This window comes from Anomalospiza imberbis, chromosome 3 (genome assembly GCF_031753505.1).
Source record: "Anomalospiza imberbis isolate Cuckoo-Finch-1a 21T00152 chromosome 3, ASM3175350v1, whole genome shotgun sequence".
NCBI lineage: Eukaryota > Metazoa > Chordata > Aves > Passeriformes > Viduidae > Anomalospiza > Anomalospiza imberbis.
Genome location: NC_089683.1, coordinates 37,231,031 through 37,249,612, shown reverse-complemented (window position 1 = coordinate 37,249,612; position 18,582 = coordinate 37,231,031). Strand labels below are relative to the sequence as shown.

At 42.3% G+C, this 18,582-nt stretch overlaps 1 protein-coding gene across 5 annotated transcripts in view; it reads left to right on the top strand.

Annotated features, from left to right (window-relative positions):
- The window catches only part of BACH2 (BTB domain and CNC homolog 2), a 187,616-nt gene that overhangs the window by 32,456 nt on the left and 136,578 nt on the right, over positions 1-18,582 (top strand). For 3 of the 5 annotated variants that reach the window (XM_068184041.1, XM_068184046.1, XM_068184040.1), the window contains exon 2: positions 11,176-11,262. The gene's annotated coding sequence lies outside the window, so the exon portion shown is untranslated. Of the gene's footprint in view, positions 1-10,969; positions 10,998-11,175; positions 11,263-18,582 lie in introns of those variants that run through there. The other 2 variants (XM_068184042.1, XM_068184048.1) reach the window with 2 other exon arrangements.

The following is an 18,582-nucleotide window of genomic DNA, read 5'->3' as shown; positions in this document are numbered from 1 at the left end:
GACCTTGTACTAGGTGATCTTTAAGGTCCCTTCCAACCCAAACCATTCTATGATCTACAAATAAGAGCTCTTTTGTTCCAAGATGCACCTGCAGCACATACGTAGACTGCTTTATTTTACTTATATCTATGAATTCTACAGAAAATTTTATAAAAGGCACATCATGTCTCTTAAGCCATTCTCCCAACCAGCCCCTGGCTTAAAAACACTTCATGAGAAGGATGAGGGGGTGTGCTGAGGTGTTGACACCTGCAGCATCAATTGGAAAGACTTGAGGCTCTTGTATCCAGTGCAGTAGTGCTTCCTATGGGACAAACCTGGTCTGTAGAGCCTACGAGAGGGTGACAAGGGGATTTATACTCTGGATTTGAATGCGTGCATGCAATGCCTTATTTTTGGCAACATGTGCTGCCAGCGTCTCTTACCATTCCATGACTTACTGAGACATGTGAATAACTTCCCACTTCTCGACTGCAGGTTGATAGTGGTGCCCTGTGTGGACTTGTGTGAACTCCTTTAGAGTACATAGTGTTGCTTTGCCTTTAGTGTGTGTACATAACTGCTCAGATGAAATAAACTCATAGTACCTCACATCAGCTGTCAGTTAAAGAAGTTTTGCCTTTTTCCCTTGAGTTTTGGGATAATTTTTCTCCAACCCTTCCTTCTTTGAAAGTCCTAGTAGCATGCTACTTTTTAGATATTTCTTTTTCTTTACAGAGGAAAAGTCACTTTATGAGTTTTTTGTGTTCAGAATTATGCAAAGGAGTTGCCGAACATAAACATGCAAGTGTAAATGCCATAGAAATGTACTCCACAAAGATTCCACTGTTAACCACACCAAAGAAAACAAAAATGCAAGGTTATTCAGATCGAGGTCACATGCAGGAAGTGACATTTAAATTCTTACTCATTTAAAATTAAGCCATCTTACCATTTTCCTCTTCTGAAGTGTTGAAGATTTTCCAGTAGTTAAAGGGTTGTCTTGCAAGCCTTCAATAATAAGTTTTTCCATTATTTTTTAGAGACTTGAGCTGTAGGGCTTTTTAAAAATTATAGAATGCATGTGCGTGTGAGAACTGTGTACATTTAAATGGCTATTTGAGAAGCTGGGCTAGGAGACTGACCTCAGAAGCATTAGGAAATGGCAGTTCCACTGCTTATCTTTACAATTCATAAAAAGTATTGTTTAATTCTTGGAAGAAGAGGGTGTTTCAGTCTTGCTCAGTTTTTGTCTTTGTTCTGGTTTGCTTTGCTTTTTTAGGTGTTTTTCCTTGTCCACTTCGGTGCTGGAATACAGTATTGAAACAACTGTGTGGTTTATGGCTTTTACTCTGAAGTTTTTCATTTTTTCACTGTGTTGAGTCATCTGTAAACAGATTTTCTTGAATCCAAACAAAAAGCGAGGGCTGCGACGTGGAGCCAGTTTTGGCTGTGAAAACATCAGGGTCAAAATCCCTTGCATACATCCAGTCCCAGGGGCAGTGGGCTTGGGCTTGCCCAAGTATTGACCTTCTCCACTGCTCCCAGCTGAGCTCATGTCTGGGTGGTATCTTGACCTGTGAGTCCCCTTCACCACTGAAGCTGTCTAAACAAGAGTGTTCTCCTTACTTTTTGAAGGAGTGTTGCTGGAGGAAGCATCTGTTCTTCCACTTTGTTGGAAGTGCTGATGTTTTGCTCGCTGGTTGCGCTGTGACTTGAATGCAGCTGTTGATGCTCCTCTGAAGCGTGAAAGGACAAGGCATTTGTTTCATTTCTCAGGCATCTGCCAGAAGTATTTGATACTGTTGAAGTATCGAGATGTTATCTCAGTCACTTTCATTCTTGAGCATTTCTCCGTTGCTACGATTGAAAACAAAACCACCAAATTTGAACTGTCTTTCAAATGAAGTATAATGTTTAATGTACTTTTAGCTGGTAAAATCATCACAAGTGCTAACTGGTGCAATTTTGACAGTTACTGTTGAATCTGGTTTATTAGACTATATGTGTGTTCCTATTATTTACCACTTCTCCACAACATTGAGGAAAAACATGTCTTCATTTCCTGTATATTATTTTGTCAGCCAGAAGTGTTTCCTATTGGAAGATGTTAAAATAAGTCTATCATGGAAAAAATACATTAAAATATATTCTGTTAAGAAAAATGGGGGAAAAAAGCTAAAATCCTGTTAAATAATTAAGATGCTTTGGGCTCCATCAGGATTGACAGTGTTCTTGCCACAATATACATATGCAAAAACTGTAAGAAGTTTAATATTTTATAGCAAGGATAACTCCAAACCCTAAATCTACTGGCTTGTTTCTATGGTAACAAATATTGAAATATGTCTAGCCAACACTGTAGGTTCCCCCTATTTAATTTCTGTCTATGGGTTCTAGGAATTCATTAAGGATGTAGAAACCTTTTAAAATTGGTACATTCTGTTTTAAATTCCCTAAGATTAATGTTGAACACAAATCTAAATTTTAGCACAAACATTTCTTTGAAAGAGATTTCTGAGCAAGTGAGGGATTAGAGTTTTATTCTAAGACTGTATATGCGTTGATCTGGTATTTTTGTTCTTCATTGGCAAGTTGAATTTTTTTTTTCCTGTGCATGACTACTGAAAAAAATGGAGTTTCAGTCTATAGATTCTGATGAAAATATGGAAGGCTGCTTAACTGGAACAGTCTGGCTGGAAGGCAACTATGTTATGAGGTCAGCACCTGCAGGATTTAGTTTAGTGGTCAGAACTTTGTTGCCAGAGCTACTTTTAAGGGATCCTGTCCTACTCTTAAGATTAAAATGATGATTTATAGGGAGCTTCAGTATTTATTTCAGTTAGTTGCACTTTTTGTGTGTTACAGAGCATATTCTAAGTGTCTGATTTAAGCCATTTTGTGTATGATATCTTCTGGTTGTTTTTCTTTTGAGGGCAGCCCGGCAGTGTTGGGAAGTAATCTGAAGTGTTGGCTGTGAGATTCCATTTCCCTTGTGGTAACTGAAACCACAAGCACCTAGTCCCAGCTGTAAGAGGAAAATTTTGAAACTTTGAAGTGAGCATCAGGTTGATGCAATATTTTGCATCTGGTTGACTAGCCAGAGTTAGATGCAGCTGGAAACATAAAGACTTCCTCCCTCAGCCTGCGGGGGGATTCTGGTTTCTGCTGGCATGTAGTAAAGATAATGAGGCAGCAGAAAGAAAATTTCAGAAACTGAGATTTGCACATAACAGCTGTGTTTCAGGAGCCCATGGTTATGGACTAAATGCATGGTTTCTTAGAGAGCTAATAGCATCCAACCTTTTTTCCCTCAAAGAGACTTATAGCAGGGGATATGGAAATCAGACCCAGCAACCTTAACTGATGCCTCGTAGGGCAAGGAGGTGCAGCTGGCAGTGACTGAAGTACTCAATAAAGGCAGAAGATGGTGTTCAGAAAGAGTGCAGTTTATTCATTCATATCCATCTGGAGCAGTAAGGAAGAAGGTGGGCTATTTATTGGTCAAAGGATTGTCTCCACAGTCCTGTGTGAAAAAGAGTGATTTCAGTGTGAGTCTGAGGCAGTGATTTCCTCCCAGGAGCTGACAATTCTTATACCTCAGGCAAAGCTGGGCTGCAAGAAGGGGCCAGTGTATGTACACAAGGAAATATGAGAAGAAAACAGGTATCGATGCTATTCAACTCTATTGTGAGAAATATATCCCTTCACCTCACAAGCCCTAGGTAAATCTCCAAAACCTCTTTTTATTACCATAAACAATATGTAGAAAAAGAATTCAGGTGGTGTTCAGTGAAGAAGTTGCTTTGGGTTGGACATGGGAGGCTTGAGAGATGTTCCTGTGGGATCATTCAGAGTGTACTGTTGGCAGGCACAGTCCCACCACCACTTCCAGTGCTTGGGACCGAAGCACCATGGCAGCGGGCGGCTCCGGTAACCTGACCAGTGCCCTGCACACCTCCCTACTCACACCACGCTCACACAGTCCAGTGAGGTTTCCTTACCAGTTCAGCACCAGGTTTCCCCAGACATCTGGATCTTTAAAGCAGTTGAATCATGGTGCAGTAACACAGAAACAGGAGCCCCACAGAAACAAAGGAAACCTTTCCTGCACTTCCAGTCTGTTGTGAGGTAGTCTAGGGTCTTCCTGCTGACTCACTGGCTCCTGCTGTGTCTCCAAGTGTCCAGTCACCTGGCTGGCACCACTAGTCCCTGTGCCTTCTGTTGTGCAAGGGGTCCATGGCACCAGTTTGTGGCCTCTTGCCTTGTGCTCTTGCTACCCAGGGCACAACCTGCGGCTTTCAGACTGAGCTACCTGCCCTGAATGTATTCCTTAACAATGCCAGCTGTCACCTTGCTTCACCTTGGTGTGTATTTATCTGACCCTGGCCTGAGATACTCATTTTTTCGTCATGCATGTCCTGTGGTGTTTTTTGAACCAGTGTGGGCTGTGGAAATAGGAGCTGCAGAGTCACCAACAAAAAATGTTACCAGTCTCCCTGTCATCAGTGAGTTGTATCACTGTCTGAAATGCTCTCTCGTGTGTGGTACCCAAAGCCCCTGGGGTTTCTCATACTGGGAAACATTATGACTGTTGTGTGAGTTTTGCCTTCATGCACCCCTACACCATGCAGTCAAGAACAGTGATGTCCACTCTCATCAGTGTTTTGAACTCTCCAGGCTTTATCCCAAGTGCATGAAAAGACTTTTGATCTCTGCAATGGGCTTCACCCAAGGGGCCAATTTAAGTGATAGATGTATATTCCTGTTACTCTGAAATGATGCTTTTCTGCAGGGCTGATTTTTTTTTCTCCTTCCTCTTTTCTTTTTGTTTTAATGATGAAATTTTCCTTTTATTGAAATACAAAAGAACCTCCGATCTTGTAACAAGGTGAAAATTGTCTTTTTAGGATGTGAAGTCTCCATATGTATTTGTAGAGTACCCAGTGCAGTGAGGGCTGTGGCTGAGGCGAAAGCCTTTTTTATTTGCTTCTTTTAATATCCAAACACAAATTCAGAAGAAAATGGGGGAAATGGACTCAAGACTTGCTAGAAACAGAAACAAATGAAAAAAATTTGCCCTTTCATTTCTTGGGTTAAGTGTGGTGCTTGCCAAAACCATGGATATGCTCCAGACCCAACTTTTTTGTATATGTAACAAAATTATTCAGTTTTGAGGCTTTTTCACATAGTAGTGATGGACTTGTCAAATTTATTTTCAGGAAAACAGAGTAGGATTATACAGGTGCATGAAGGCTGTGAATATTCCCATTCCATTGGGCCTGTAATCTTCCACAGGCAGAACAAGCCTGCTCACTATAGCTAGGCCAGTTGGTAGCTGTCAGGAAGCTTTCATGACACTAGTTCTTCCACCTTATTTTAAAACATCTGGTATATATCAGAGTTCTGCTCACCCTTTCTGACTCTTGGAGCTGTGAAATAAAAAAGCAACTTGTATTCTTTCTTCTGTGATCAGCTTTCACATTTTCATATCGTCTCTGTGTGATCAGACACATCAAAATATGCTTTGACTTGCTCCTACAGTCTGAAAAATACTGTCCTGATGAACTGTGTAGTAAAATACTGCAGAGAATGAGCATGAGTTGAAGAGAGGAAGCACACGTGTGGTAAAATGGCAGTGGTTGTATAGACTGCTCAGCACAAGGCAGAGGCAGAGTTCAAGCCATGATTTCCACTATTAACCTTCACGGTGTTCATGCAGAACAGGTAGTCAGTGTTCTTCTGCAGACCTAATGCTAATATTTCCTCTAACATAAGCATGTCTAGGAAGATGCATACCAGATGATTAAAAAAATAATAGGCAGTGTGAGTACATGCAGCGAATACCTGCTTTGTTACGGGAGCATGTGTTTCCTGCAAGAGTTACAGCCCCTTGTGAAAGGAGAAACAAGGATTTGTAGAACTGCATGCCTTTTAAATGTCTCTCAGTGCTTAGTGATTTCCTGAAAGTGGGGGTAGTTGGATTTTTTCTGATAGGTTATTTGGAGGCCTACAGTTTGGAACAGAAGGTGGATGTTAAAACTCCATAAGGCCTTTCATGTGATATTCACAACAACAGTTTTACCAAGAGTGTCTCCCTACCCCATTTCTTAGCTGATTAAAAATTCAGTTTCTTATTTTTGCATGTTCTGGAGGCAAAATTTTGAGAGGTCAGAGGCGACTCTCTTGCAGCTTCTTTTCTGTCCTCAATTCCCTAGCCTTATGGTGAAGTGTTTTTCACTGTAGTTGGTTCTGCCATAGTGGGTAAAGACAGAAAATGTTTCACTTAACCCTGAGGCAGCTCAAACTTTGTGCTGGATTAATTAAAAAATAGTTCTGTGCCTTCTGTAGCAACAGTGTTTGGGAGGGAAATGGAGGAAGGAGCGCTGGGGACAGGAGGGCTCATCATGCCAGCCAGGATCCCTGCTGTCTGCCGGAGATCCTGGCACTTCAGGGCAGCGTGTATTTTCTCCCAGGTCTGCCACAGCTCCTGGAGCTGAATTTTGCTTGCAATGGTCTGTCTGTAAGGGAGCTGTTCCACTGTCCCAGTGGTTGGTTTTTTGGTTTTTTCAAGGTTGTTTCAACAATCCCCTTTTCCATCCTGGGAAAAAAAAAATATCCCTTTGGAACAGGGGCTAGGTAACTAAGTTCTGTGCTTATCCTCCATGCTATGCACTTTGTGCAAGTTAAAAGGCTTGTTCTGCCTTTCATCTTGTGTGCTGTTTTCTGCAGATATTTCCTAACTTCTCCCATGACGTTTTTGCCTGGTTCTTCAGAAGACTGTATGGACTGAAAGAGGCTATTGTTTCTCCAAGAGTGCAGGCATGTGTACATCGGCTAATCTGGTTGGTACAGGATTTCAGGAGTGGGTGTTGAACTGAGGAACAGGATTGGGATGTGTGCGCCTACAAATTCCTGTGAACAGTGTGCTTTCCTATTCTGTAAATAATATCACATGTCACTTTCTAGGTTTACCATTCATGTTTCTCCAAAAGTTGAACTCCCGTACTGTGAGATGTAAACAAGGAAATGGCATACGGGAAGATTACAAAAGTTCTGTTTAGCAGAGACTGGAAAGTTGAACTGGTTTTCAGTCCTGTGCCTGGATAGTCAGCTACTTGATTGTGTGGAGACTCAGGATATCTGTTTTTCACAAACATCATATGTTTAAAATTGATACTTGAATTTAAACATTATCTTTCTAGTGTTGTCTTGCTAGTGTCTTCCTTCTCCAGGTTTGGGTGTTCAGTTTTGATGTACAAAATAGGCAAACAAATACTTTTTAGCCTGCTGTTTAGGAGGGGGAAGACTTTGTCAGTCGAGGTGCATTTGCCAGCTCTTGAGAAACTGCAATCTGAGCCTTGCATTTGCAGCAAACTCATTCTGCAAAGCACTTTGAATGCCAGACATCAGATGAAATTCATTGGGTTTTTTTTTCCCTCTGGATGATATCACCAAGGAGCAACGAAACCCCCAGTTACTGTTTTTGTTTATAACCAGCACCTCATCAGATGAAACCTTGCCACATACTTGTTTCCCCTTTCAAGAGCATTACCTAAAAGATGATGGTGCTGGGATAACTCCAGCTTCCTTGTGGTGACCCAGATCTCTGCTGGCGATGAGATCTCTATCTCCACTGGGCATGGAGCAAGAACAGCAATTGTGTTTTTGACTGCAGATCCACAGGCATGTTCCCATACCGTGTTTCCAGGCTCGTCAGCAACCTTGCAGCGCCTTGGCTATTGTTGCTGACGTGCCCTTGTCTGCCGGCTAAAGGCGGGATTTTATTCCACAGTCTGGTTTCATGTGCGTCTCGTAAGAGGGTGTGAGGCAACTTTAGGGTGGATTTAAATACTACTTTTAGAGTATGAGACAGTATAAAAATCCTGGTAGGTTTGTTTGAGGTTTTTTTTGCAGCAACACCACTGTATGACTGACAGTTGGCTGCATCTCGACTTTGGTAGAGTTTTTTTGCTTGGTCAGGAATAGTTGCCACTTGCAAAACAGCTCCTTGGTACCAGAGAGTGCAAGCTGGGAATACTGACACTTGCTGGTAGTTTAAGAATTTATGAGGATTTATCCTGTGGTTTGTTGATGAGATTTGGTTGGCTGAAATGCTTTTTGATGGATGAATTCCCAGGTGTGGATAAAAGGACTTGGCAATACTCAGTCAAAGAGGATAGAGAAGAAAGACTGTGAAGTGAGGACGACATGGGGGGTTGTCTGGCTTCTTTTTATTTAGAGTGTGTCATATTTAACAAAGGGCTTACAGCTTCACCCATATTCTTGTGAGTTTTTAGCACTGCTACACCAAACTACTATGTTGGCTACCCTTGAAGGGCTTTCCCAATGCTTCTGTTGGATGCAACATGGGTCAGCTTCCTTGCGTCACAGCCACCTCACTGTTTGCCCAAGTGGTGTTTCTGAAAGTACACATTCTTTTCAGCAGCCCATGGTCACAGTCTATGAAGCTATCTCTTCCAGTCCAAGACTTCTTTTGTGTTTGAGTCTTGCTGTAGCCAGGAGTGTTTGAGACATGTTTCTGCTAACAGTTTTCTGCTCTGCACTCCTGAGGATTGGATGTAGGGCAGTTTGGAGAGTTCCTCACAGTGGAACTCCCTATTTACAGTCAGTGAATTCATTAGCGCCCTGAATTATTTACCTTAAAGAATTCAAGTCTTGAATTATTTACCTTTAAGGTCCGTCTTCCTGTGTTGTGCATTTGGTTGACTGTAGACCTGTGCTCTGTTATAAGCTATTAATGTCTAAGGTAGCATAATATCCAAGGAAGCTTCAGCTATTAACTGGTAATTTTATTTTCATGCACAAAATACATTGCAACATTGCAGCTGATCTTTAAGGTCCTTTCCAACCCAAAGCATTCTATGATTCTATAAGTTCAGACTGACACTCTTGATATAAAATGGATTTGTGCAGATCTTGTAAATGCATGGACAGTTTTTGATTATGTCGTCACACTCTTCTCTTTCTGCAAGTCGCCTGCCTGCTGCCAGCTGTAGCTGCAAACCCTGGGCAAACTCCCTATTCAGCATCTTGGATTTTCCCTGCTGTCCCATATTTGGCCCAAATTTTTATTTATGGCATGGTACTCAAATCCTACTGAAGAAGTTTGTCATTTCCTCATGATCTTACTCTGTTTACAAGTGTCAGGCTTCAGGATCTGACAGATGGTTTGGGAAGCCCCACTTCTCTTTGCAGGAGGAGACTTAAAAGGACAAAAGATCCTGAGGATCTCAGCCTTGCTGCTGAGAAATCTCTATACTCCATAGTGTTTCATGTACAGTTCCCTTCTGCTATGACTGTTCATTACTTTTAGTTGAGAGAAGCCAGGTTTTCAGGTTGGTTAGGAATTCACTGTTAATGGCCACTTGAGGGATACTGAGTTTAAATGACTGGTGTAGTGCTTCATTGGAGCTGCATGGCAGCTCTCCAAGGCACAGCTCATCTGCCTGGATGCTGAGAGGGTGGCAGGGAGTGTCAGGGTGGCTGCCATCCTTGCTGCCAGCAGCTGTTAGAGTTGTCATGCACTCTTGCCCTGAAGCCCTGATGCACAGCTCAGGTACATCCCATGTGCCAAGAGTGAAGGCAGCTTTAGCAGGCAGCGCTCACCTGCCACATTTCCCTCCCTTCTCAGGGGTGAGTGCTTGAACTCATCAGCATTCTCTCTTCAACATACCTGTGGTACACCAAAGACTTTGCAGGAAGCAAACAAATGGCATTGTGCACTGGCATCATATAATCTTGGACATGGTTCTTCAGCAGTGCTGCAGCTGCACACCCAGCAGGCAGTCCTCCATGCCTAACCCCAATTCTTGCTCTTTCCCCATCCAAGCTTCCAGTTTTCTGTCCCCATTAAGTGAATTTTCTTGTTCTGATATGTTTTACCCTGCCATCCCCTGGCCCAGATCTTGGCTGCTCTGTTTTGAGCATAGATGACTCCAGGCTGGATCAGGAGACCCTCCTTGCTTGGGAGGTGGCCCTACCCTGGCAGCAGATGCCAGAGGTAGTGGTCACTTCTGTTCTGCCATACCATGGACTAGGCTGTGTTCATTGTGTTGTGTGGCATCAGGCTAAACCCAGGTTTAAACTCTGTTCCAGAGATTGTGAGAATTTGGTCTTTCCAGCCACTTTTTTGGGAATGTCTCAATCAGACTGCTGTGACCAAAATCTTGCAGCAAAACTTTCTGTCAGTCATCCATGTCAACAATGGACAGAGTATGATAAAATTCTGAGCCCTGAAATGCAGGAAGGGTATGGCAGCCATATCCCCCAACCTGTGCTCTGTCCGGGTTTAATTGTGTATGCCCTTGTGAAGGTAGGCAAGGGACCATGTACACACGGTTGAGTTGCATCTCTTTAAATGAAGGGTTTTTTAAATTAGCTTTCAGAGAAAGCAGTGAAATACTAAAGGCATTTCCAGTACTGAAAATCCTGTTTCCTTTACTTAGCTTGTGTCTTCTGGCCACTCAGAGAGGCTGGGGATGGGGCGGTTGAGGTTGTGTCTTCAGCTGAATTCTACCATACGGGCTTTTTTCTTCCTTATTTAAATGTCTTCTATGAAGTATATTGGCAGGAGAATTTGACACTAAAGCTTAAAGCTACTAATATGGAAAGCGAGGAGTAAACACAGACACTAAAAGACCCTTTTGAGAATTTTAAGTGGAGTCACTACTTAAATAATGTTGTAGGTACAGAGTGTGGAGAAACTTTATGATTAAGTAATCTACTGTTAATGCAGTTTTGCAAGTATTATTTTTACATCACTGCTGTGGTTATTAGTGGCATGTATTTGCTGTGGATACTGAAAGAAATTTAATTAGCTTTCTCTCCCTCTGTATTTCGGCTTTTGGTGGCACTGTCTGCTTGGCATTGATCCCGGTGCTGCCAGTCAGGATGGCCTGGGAAGAGGGCAGAGGATTTGGGCATAGGAGAGCTGTGTTCTCCTGTGTAGCTCTACAAGTGGTGGGCTGTGGTATCTCATCTGCCTCTCCAAACTGGTATCTGTTTGCTTCTATTAGTGATTTTGGGGAAAAGACTTTTTCTTGTTTAATGTTTTTATGAGATGAGGCAGAAAACAAAAGACCTGAATATCTACTGCAAAACTGCTGTAACACAAATAATAGATAATTGCTTGCAGTTAATCAATTTTCTCTTTTGTTTTGTTTTTTCACACAGAGCAATGAGGCAAGAGAGAAGTTTTTAAAAACAGAAAAATGTGATTGCATAAACATCATTGTTGGCAGGAGGACTCAGTGGATTCAGGTAATAATGTGACACCACTTTTTATTATGCTTTAAAACTGGCTGGGTTTCAGGCTGTCAGTGGCCCTTTGTCAGGGGCTGAGGAGTAGGGGAAGGTGACAAGGTATAACAAGACCCAGTAGCTGGCTGTTAATTCATTCAGACCAGATGAGAGGATATGGGTGATCGCCCAGTGCTGGGGAGTGATGCTGGGGCTGCAGTAGCTTCCTCCTTTATGTCAGGCTGTTGTATCTGAGTCTGGTTTTTTTTTGGTTTTTTTTTGTTTTTTTTTTTTTTTTTTTTTGTTTTTTTTTTGTTTTTTTTGTTTTTTTTGTTTTTTTTTTGGGGGGGTTTTTAATGGGCTTTTTTTTAACCCTAGGAGATTCTCTCCTTCGAGCTCTTACAGCTTCATCGATGTAGGCGGGAAGCTCTATGCCTGTTTCATGGAAGAGGGTCAAATAATCAGCAGTCCCTTCAGCCTGCAGAACCCTGAATCCACGAATATTTCCCTTGAATTGCCCCTTTAAAAGGATTTCTGGATCAGAGCAGATCATTATCTGCTGAAAGACCCAGATCTAGACCTTTACTGCTTTAAAGAATGACTGCTGGTTGTTTTCTGTGTGTGAAGACAATTTCTTATTGCATGGTTGTAGGAAACCTAATGTGTGATATTTAAGCATACTACTAATGTTTGCAGCATATTATCTTGAAGCAATGAACTTTAACATATTTAGATCCTGCTTTTTAGAAAAAGTAAATTTATAGCTAAAATGCACCTCTTACAGTTTTAATAATTTTAATTATTTCCCTCACTCAAGGGGAGTGTAGAATGAAGGCAGGGGGAGTTTACAGTGCTAATTGCACTCCACGTTTGTAATTTGGAACAGATCCTATCCTCAATCTTCTTAAGCAATCCTAGTGAAGTCATCAGGCTTTTCACAAGCATATGGTTTTCCCCACACCTGTTTGGTTCTGGGATATGGGCCTATGGTGTGCTTTTTCATTGACTGATTTCTCATACGGAGGAAGTTTGAAAAATATGCATCATCTTTTCCCATGTAGATTCTTGGTTTCTACCAACAGTTGAAGAAGTTCTGCAGTATTTTATTGAGATCAGCAAAGCTCATTGCTTTAAACAGAGCTGTTACTAACTGGCAAGTGCATTTTCTTCGTTGGGTGCAAGGTGAGGAAAAAAGCAGTTGTGGCTTTGCATTGCTATAGTCATGACCAAGAAGGATGTTTAAAAAGGATATGAATGGGTGTGGATTTGGTATTTCCTAAAGCCAGCTTCTTTTTAGTATTAAATTGCATACTCCAGGAAGCTAGTTGCTGTATCAACATCAGTATAATGACACATTATTTAAAAAAATCAATATCCAGCCATAGAAGCAAGTCATGGTATAAGCATTTGGGTACTTACAGCTGTGATTTGTATGTATTTGCAAATGTAATGGGCTTTTTTTTCCCCCTTGTAGCACTGGTAACTTGGATATACACTGTATGTGTGACTCATTGCAGAATATAAACTTACTTTAAAGGAGCAAGTGTTGGATTTGCTGAATATCCTATTGCTTGCATCCCTGAATATTTACTTGCAATAGGTCATGATTAATCTTAAATTGGCCAACCTGAAGGGAAAATTACTGCTGATGTCCTATAGGTACTTCAGAAACAAACGGAATGATGGAAGTGCTTTAAAAACATAAATAGTAGCTAGAATTCATAAAATTGTAAAGCAAACATATGGTATAAGGCCTTCTAAAATATAACACTTGAAAGCTTTTTTTATCATTTCAGAAAGAGCTTGTTTAGTTATCGCAGGAAAAGTAAATATTTTCATTCCTTTTTCTTCTGCACACTCTCATTCCATTTATCTTTCTCTTTTTCCTTTTGTACTTGCTTTTTGTCCCCGCAGAGTGTTCTTATTCTGGTGGGATGGGAGATCAACACCTGATGTGCATAGAAAGCCCTGCTTGAGAGCAGGAGATAAAGCTGCTATTGGTCCTCCTGTCGTTAGGTACATTCTTGAAGTCCTTTTGCAGTGTCGGCACAGAGTTGATGTAATCCAAACTGAACACTTGCTGTGCGCATGTGTGCGTGAGCGAGATGTGATGGACACTGCAGCGGCTCCTGGACCATTCAAGAGCACACTTATCTTTTAATGCAATACCCCAGACATTGGTGAGGAGGGATGCAGTCCCTCTGTGCGTGTGTAGGCATGTGAACTCACGGGAAGCAGCACAAGACAGCTCTTCTGCTGCACCTTTGGTGGGGTGGTTGTGGTCGCCACTCCTTCAAGCCATTAGTGGGACAGGGAGGTGAAGTTGCTGCTGGAGAGGGGTGGAAGGAGAAAGATGGGGAGCAGAGGAGTGGGGAGCCGTGTGGGGATCGGGGGCCAGGGAGGAAGACACAGCTCCAGAGGGAAATACTCTGTGCTTTGCAGTTGCTTGTGTGGATAGAAACCAGATGGTGCGCTGGAACACCCGCTCACTTGGGCGGTGGCGGAGCCAAACATATGGTTAATGGTTAGGAGAAAAAGCTTTTCGAGCCAGGGCTTTGCTGACTGCCTCGCATTACAGATTGTTGCAGTGTGTCATTACATTGCCAAACTAAGTGCTTAATACCCGCTGCGGGCGCTGGGCAGGCATTTGCAGGAAGGATGCAGAGGCTCCCTGGTCTGGGCGGGAGGCTGACATCATGTACGGCCCCCTGCCACACCCCCCCACACCCCCTTTCCCCTCTGGAAACCCCATAAATCTCTCCATTTACAAGCCCAAATCTACAGCAGGAAGTTTTCCTGCTCTGAGTGTCTTTAATCCATATATTTCCAGCAGCGTATGGTTGGTTTTGCCTTTTTTTGTGCCTTTTTTTTTTTTTTTTTTTTTTTTTTTGGTTCTCAAGCAGCCAGGTTCACTGAGGCTGCAACACCACACTTATATGTCCAGCATCTGAAGTTCCTGCTCTGGGATCTTTGGGCGACACCAGACCCCATGTTATCTAAGGAACTGCTGAGCTCATTCATCTCCTTTTCACGGCCCGCTTCCTTTTATTTTTAGCCAAATCCGTCAGGCCTGACAAGCGGGTAATTTGAGCCAGAGAAAGGGCAAAGCTCCAGGTCCTTTCCACAAAGCAATTCTTCTCCTCCCTCCTGGGAAGGCTCCAAACTTGGCCTGCTCCAGGCAGATGGATTTGTTGAGTCATGTGAGATCATTTACACAAAAACACAGCGAGGCAGTGAAAAGGAAAAAAAAAAAAAAAGGGGAAAGAAAAAAGAGAAAAAGGTGGGGGGAAGGGGTGGGAGAGCATGCACTGCCGGGGCTGCTGTGATCGTAGGAAATATGCTGCGAGGCAGCTAGACAGAGGAATGCAGCAGATTCATTCTTGTATAAGGTAATGTCTCGTTTACAGTACAGGGTGGAGCCAGCACGGAGGAGAAATCTTTCAAAAACAGATTACTCATTTAAAACAAAAATTCTTAAAATAAATAATAATAATAATAATAACCATAAAACACTCAAAACAACAACCCGGCCAGCAAGCGAGTGGCGCACATGGGCGCGCAACAAAGGCGGCGTTGTTGACAGCACCGGATTACAGTAGCGGTAAACTCCGGGCTGGGAGGTTGCTGGAAAATGAGTTTGCTCCGTGATGCAACTGGAGTTTGCTTTGTCTGGCCGCTAGTGCAAGCGGTACGGTGGAGACTGCGAGCCCAGCGGCAGCAGGGCACGCTTTGCTCCATCCAGGGATGGTTTCAGACAGTGGGGAGGGATGGAGCGAGCAGTTAAGAATCCTGAGCAGACAAGCTGGGGGGCCATCACTAACAGCAAAAACAAGGCGGGATGTGCTTGGAGAGGGTGGGAGAGAATCTCTTCTTGCTGTGGTTTTGAGCTGGTTGTGGCATCATCTTTGTTGCATCAAGGAGTGAATTGCATTTATTCAGTTTAATGTGAATTTTGTTTTCGTTTACAACCTAAGCTAACCCCAGCATGTTAGTTTTCATTTTTTAAGTGGGTGGTAAGAGAGAACATGAAACTTGGAGCTTTTCAGATCTTGTTACAGCCTAGAGAATTAGGTTGGGTTAATTTATGCAGTGTTCTAACAAGATGCATTCAAACCTTTAAATAGACTTTATTTAAGTATTGTTAATATAACTCCCAGTTACTCCAGTTTTCTTAGCAAGGCAATATTTAAATGTTACTGTTTTGTCCCAGCAGTGATTAAAAATTAAGAATAGAAGTAGAAACCGGAACTGGAAATTGGTAGGAAACATGCAATAAAACAAGTCCAATGCAAAGTATTTCCTAAAATTCTCAGCAACAGTTAAGGAACTTGGGGGAGCATGTAAACAAGGGTTTGTATTTTAACATGTCGTGTTCCCCTGCTGAGTAGTATCTTCTGCAGTGCTGACTCCACAGCAGTGTCTGTTGAGGTGCTTTCCTCTGGGGAGGGGAGGGAAGGGTTTGTCTGGAGCTTGCCTCCCTCTAACTTGACCTTGTCTTTCCCTTTTTCTCCTCCTGCTGCTTTTTTACACTTTTGTCTGAAAGACGGCTGGCTTTCCCAGCCCGCTTGCTCTGCTGGGCTGCGCCGCTGAGCACAGCACGTTCAGTGTGGGGAGGGCCTTGCCTTCTGTGCATGGAGTTTTCTCACTTGGTGAAAACCTTTTGTCTTGTCTGTCTCTTGATGAGGCTGCCTCACTACTTACGTACAAGGAGCACTTGGCAACGCCCCAAGTCCCAGCTGGGATCCTGCAGGGCCCAAACACCCTATGGGGTCCCTGACCATCAGCTGATGTCTGGTGTGAGGATCAGCAGAGGGACAGAACTATGAAGATGAGGAGTACAGCCAGGCTTGGGACCTAGATGGTGCAGTAAGCTGGGGCCATAGCACAGCACAGTCTTTAATGGGGAATGGCTGTAGATTGTTCTGAGATCTTTGGAAAAGTCCTGGAGAAGGACAGCACTGTTATTTTTTTCTGTTTGCATAGTTACTGTAACTTTCTTTCCTTTTTTTCCCAAAAATCTAATCATCCTACATTTTCTGTTGCTGTGAGCAACATTTCCTGTTGTTACCCAGAGCTGCAATTCCAGTTAAATTCTCACTCTGTATAGCTAATCTTTCAGCAGTGGGTGTGGGATTTCCAAAAGAAAAGGCATTTGTGAAGAGCCAGTTTTTAAGATTTTTGTCTTAGTGGACAATTCTGCAAAACTCCTTTTTTAACTATTCACCTTCATTATTGGTTGAAAGCTCTAGCCTCATCTCTATTTATGGCACTTAGAAGACTTGTAGGTCTTTCATTCCCCTACAGAGTGCCCCAGTCCTCAACGTCTCCTTTTTCCGCTTCAAAGATGCCACATGTGTTGCTTTTTGCATCTGTACGTCAGACAACCAGCCCGACTAGGCAAGTTTCGGGAACTGTTTATGACCTGTCTATCGGGAAAATCAGCCTTACTCTTCCTTCCCCCTCTTTCACAGCCGCTCAACTTCCTCTCCTTCTTCTTAAAGTGTGTTGATGCTATCAGCCCCCTAATTCTTTTATCTCACTTCTCCTATAGTTTCCATTCTTCTGTCTGTCTCATGATTAGACTAGAAATTTCTCTGCTGCTGCTGGCCTCTTCCCTCCTGGCATGTACTGTGGCGCTGCCTCCTTTGGGATCTGAGGAGGGATAAGTATGGAGTTCATACGTGTTGAATCACATCTTGTGCTTGGCATTGGTTTGCAAGGGTAGAGGACATTGTTTATGGCAATTTTGCTTTCATTTAGTAGCTTTACACTACTAATTCTCTCCCTCCTAGGTTGGAGGATGAGCAGGAAGTCCCCACCAAGGCTTGGGAAGGGAGGCACTGAGAACCTCCTGCTGATGAGGTTGCTCAACCTTCTTATATTGTGCCAAGGAGAGATGCACTAGGAGAAAGGTAACCCACTATGTTTGATGTCACATTATCCTTTTGATGGGACAGGATAGTGATTCTCTCCCTTGGAAAATTTAGGCAAACTTTATAGTACTCTGCAGTGATATCTAAGGTGAATGAGGCTAGCATCCATTTATGGGGCTTAGGAAATAACCTCAAAATAAATAAATCCCTAGCCTGCGTTCCCCCTAACAGAAAATTATAGAAGTTATAGTGTAGTGGTGGCAATTTCTTCTTTGTCATGTGTTCATCCAGAGGGCATTTCAGGGGAGAGACAAGATTTATTCTAAACAGATCAATCTTAAGTTTCTGTGGAGCTTTAAATCTATGTACATTTTTCTCATCCATCAATGAATTGATGCAGCAGTGAAGTGCAGGACTGTTTGTAATGTATTTGAAACCTAGCTGTTTCCTAGATGCAGCCAAATCCCATTAACTGTGATTTCCCTGCTTCCTTTTTCCTCCTGTCGAGCCTTCTGGATAGCGGCTTTTCTTAACAGCTTGTTTGTAGAATCTGTTCCGAAATCTCCCAGTCTCTTCACTCTTCTCAAAGCAAGGGAAACTCTGGGAGCAGATTATTAGCTGCTTATCATCCAGTTTCCATTTCTGTTAGAAAGTCTCCATTGGCCATAGACCAAACAAGCTTAAATTCTTTGCCTTCCACGTGGTCAAGCACAACAAAGGTAGAAGTTCTTTCGGAGATTAAACTTTGCAGGTTTGTTAAGTGATACATCAATCTAGACAGCATTTGTGTATAAAATTGCCTTCTTGAATTTCCTTGGAGCATCCTTAGGGAGCCTTAAAAATTGTCTGAAAGTTGCTAGCGAGGATGTCCAAGCATCCTCTGACAGTGCCTTTGCAGTAGCAGGTTTTCAAGTCTGTGTTAAAAAATATCAAGTTGTTTTAAGGCTCTGTTCATTTCATTAGCTTTTCACTGATAGCTCCTGTAGCATTACTAACTGCTAATGTGATCCTTTAGTTTATTGCCTTGATTTTGTTATAAATTAAATTGGTGTCAGCAAAAGTCACTTCTGATCAGATGCTATAGAAATATCTTTTTTTAACCTCTTTGCAGCCTTTGTTCAATTAATGGGAACATACTGTTGCTTCTTGATAAGTTCATTCATGTTTAATAGCTATTTGTGAGCCATATTTGGGTTTTAAGTGGATGTATCACAGCTCTTGATGCATTTTGGTAGCTAAATAGCTGGGATTAGACACTCCAATTGCTCTTGCCAGTTGTTTTCCAGTGTTCATACAGAACTCTGTGTGTTACAAAAATATTTTTAGTTATAGCCTTGTCAGATTTGTTTAAGGAAAAGAAATATCTTCATTTTTCAGAGAAGTTTATCTGGGAGTGAGTGGAATTATATTAATTTTTTTTTCTCACTTGATCAAATTTTAAGTGCTAAAATGAAAGGCCCACTATTAC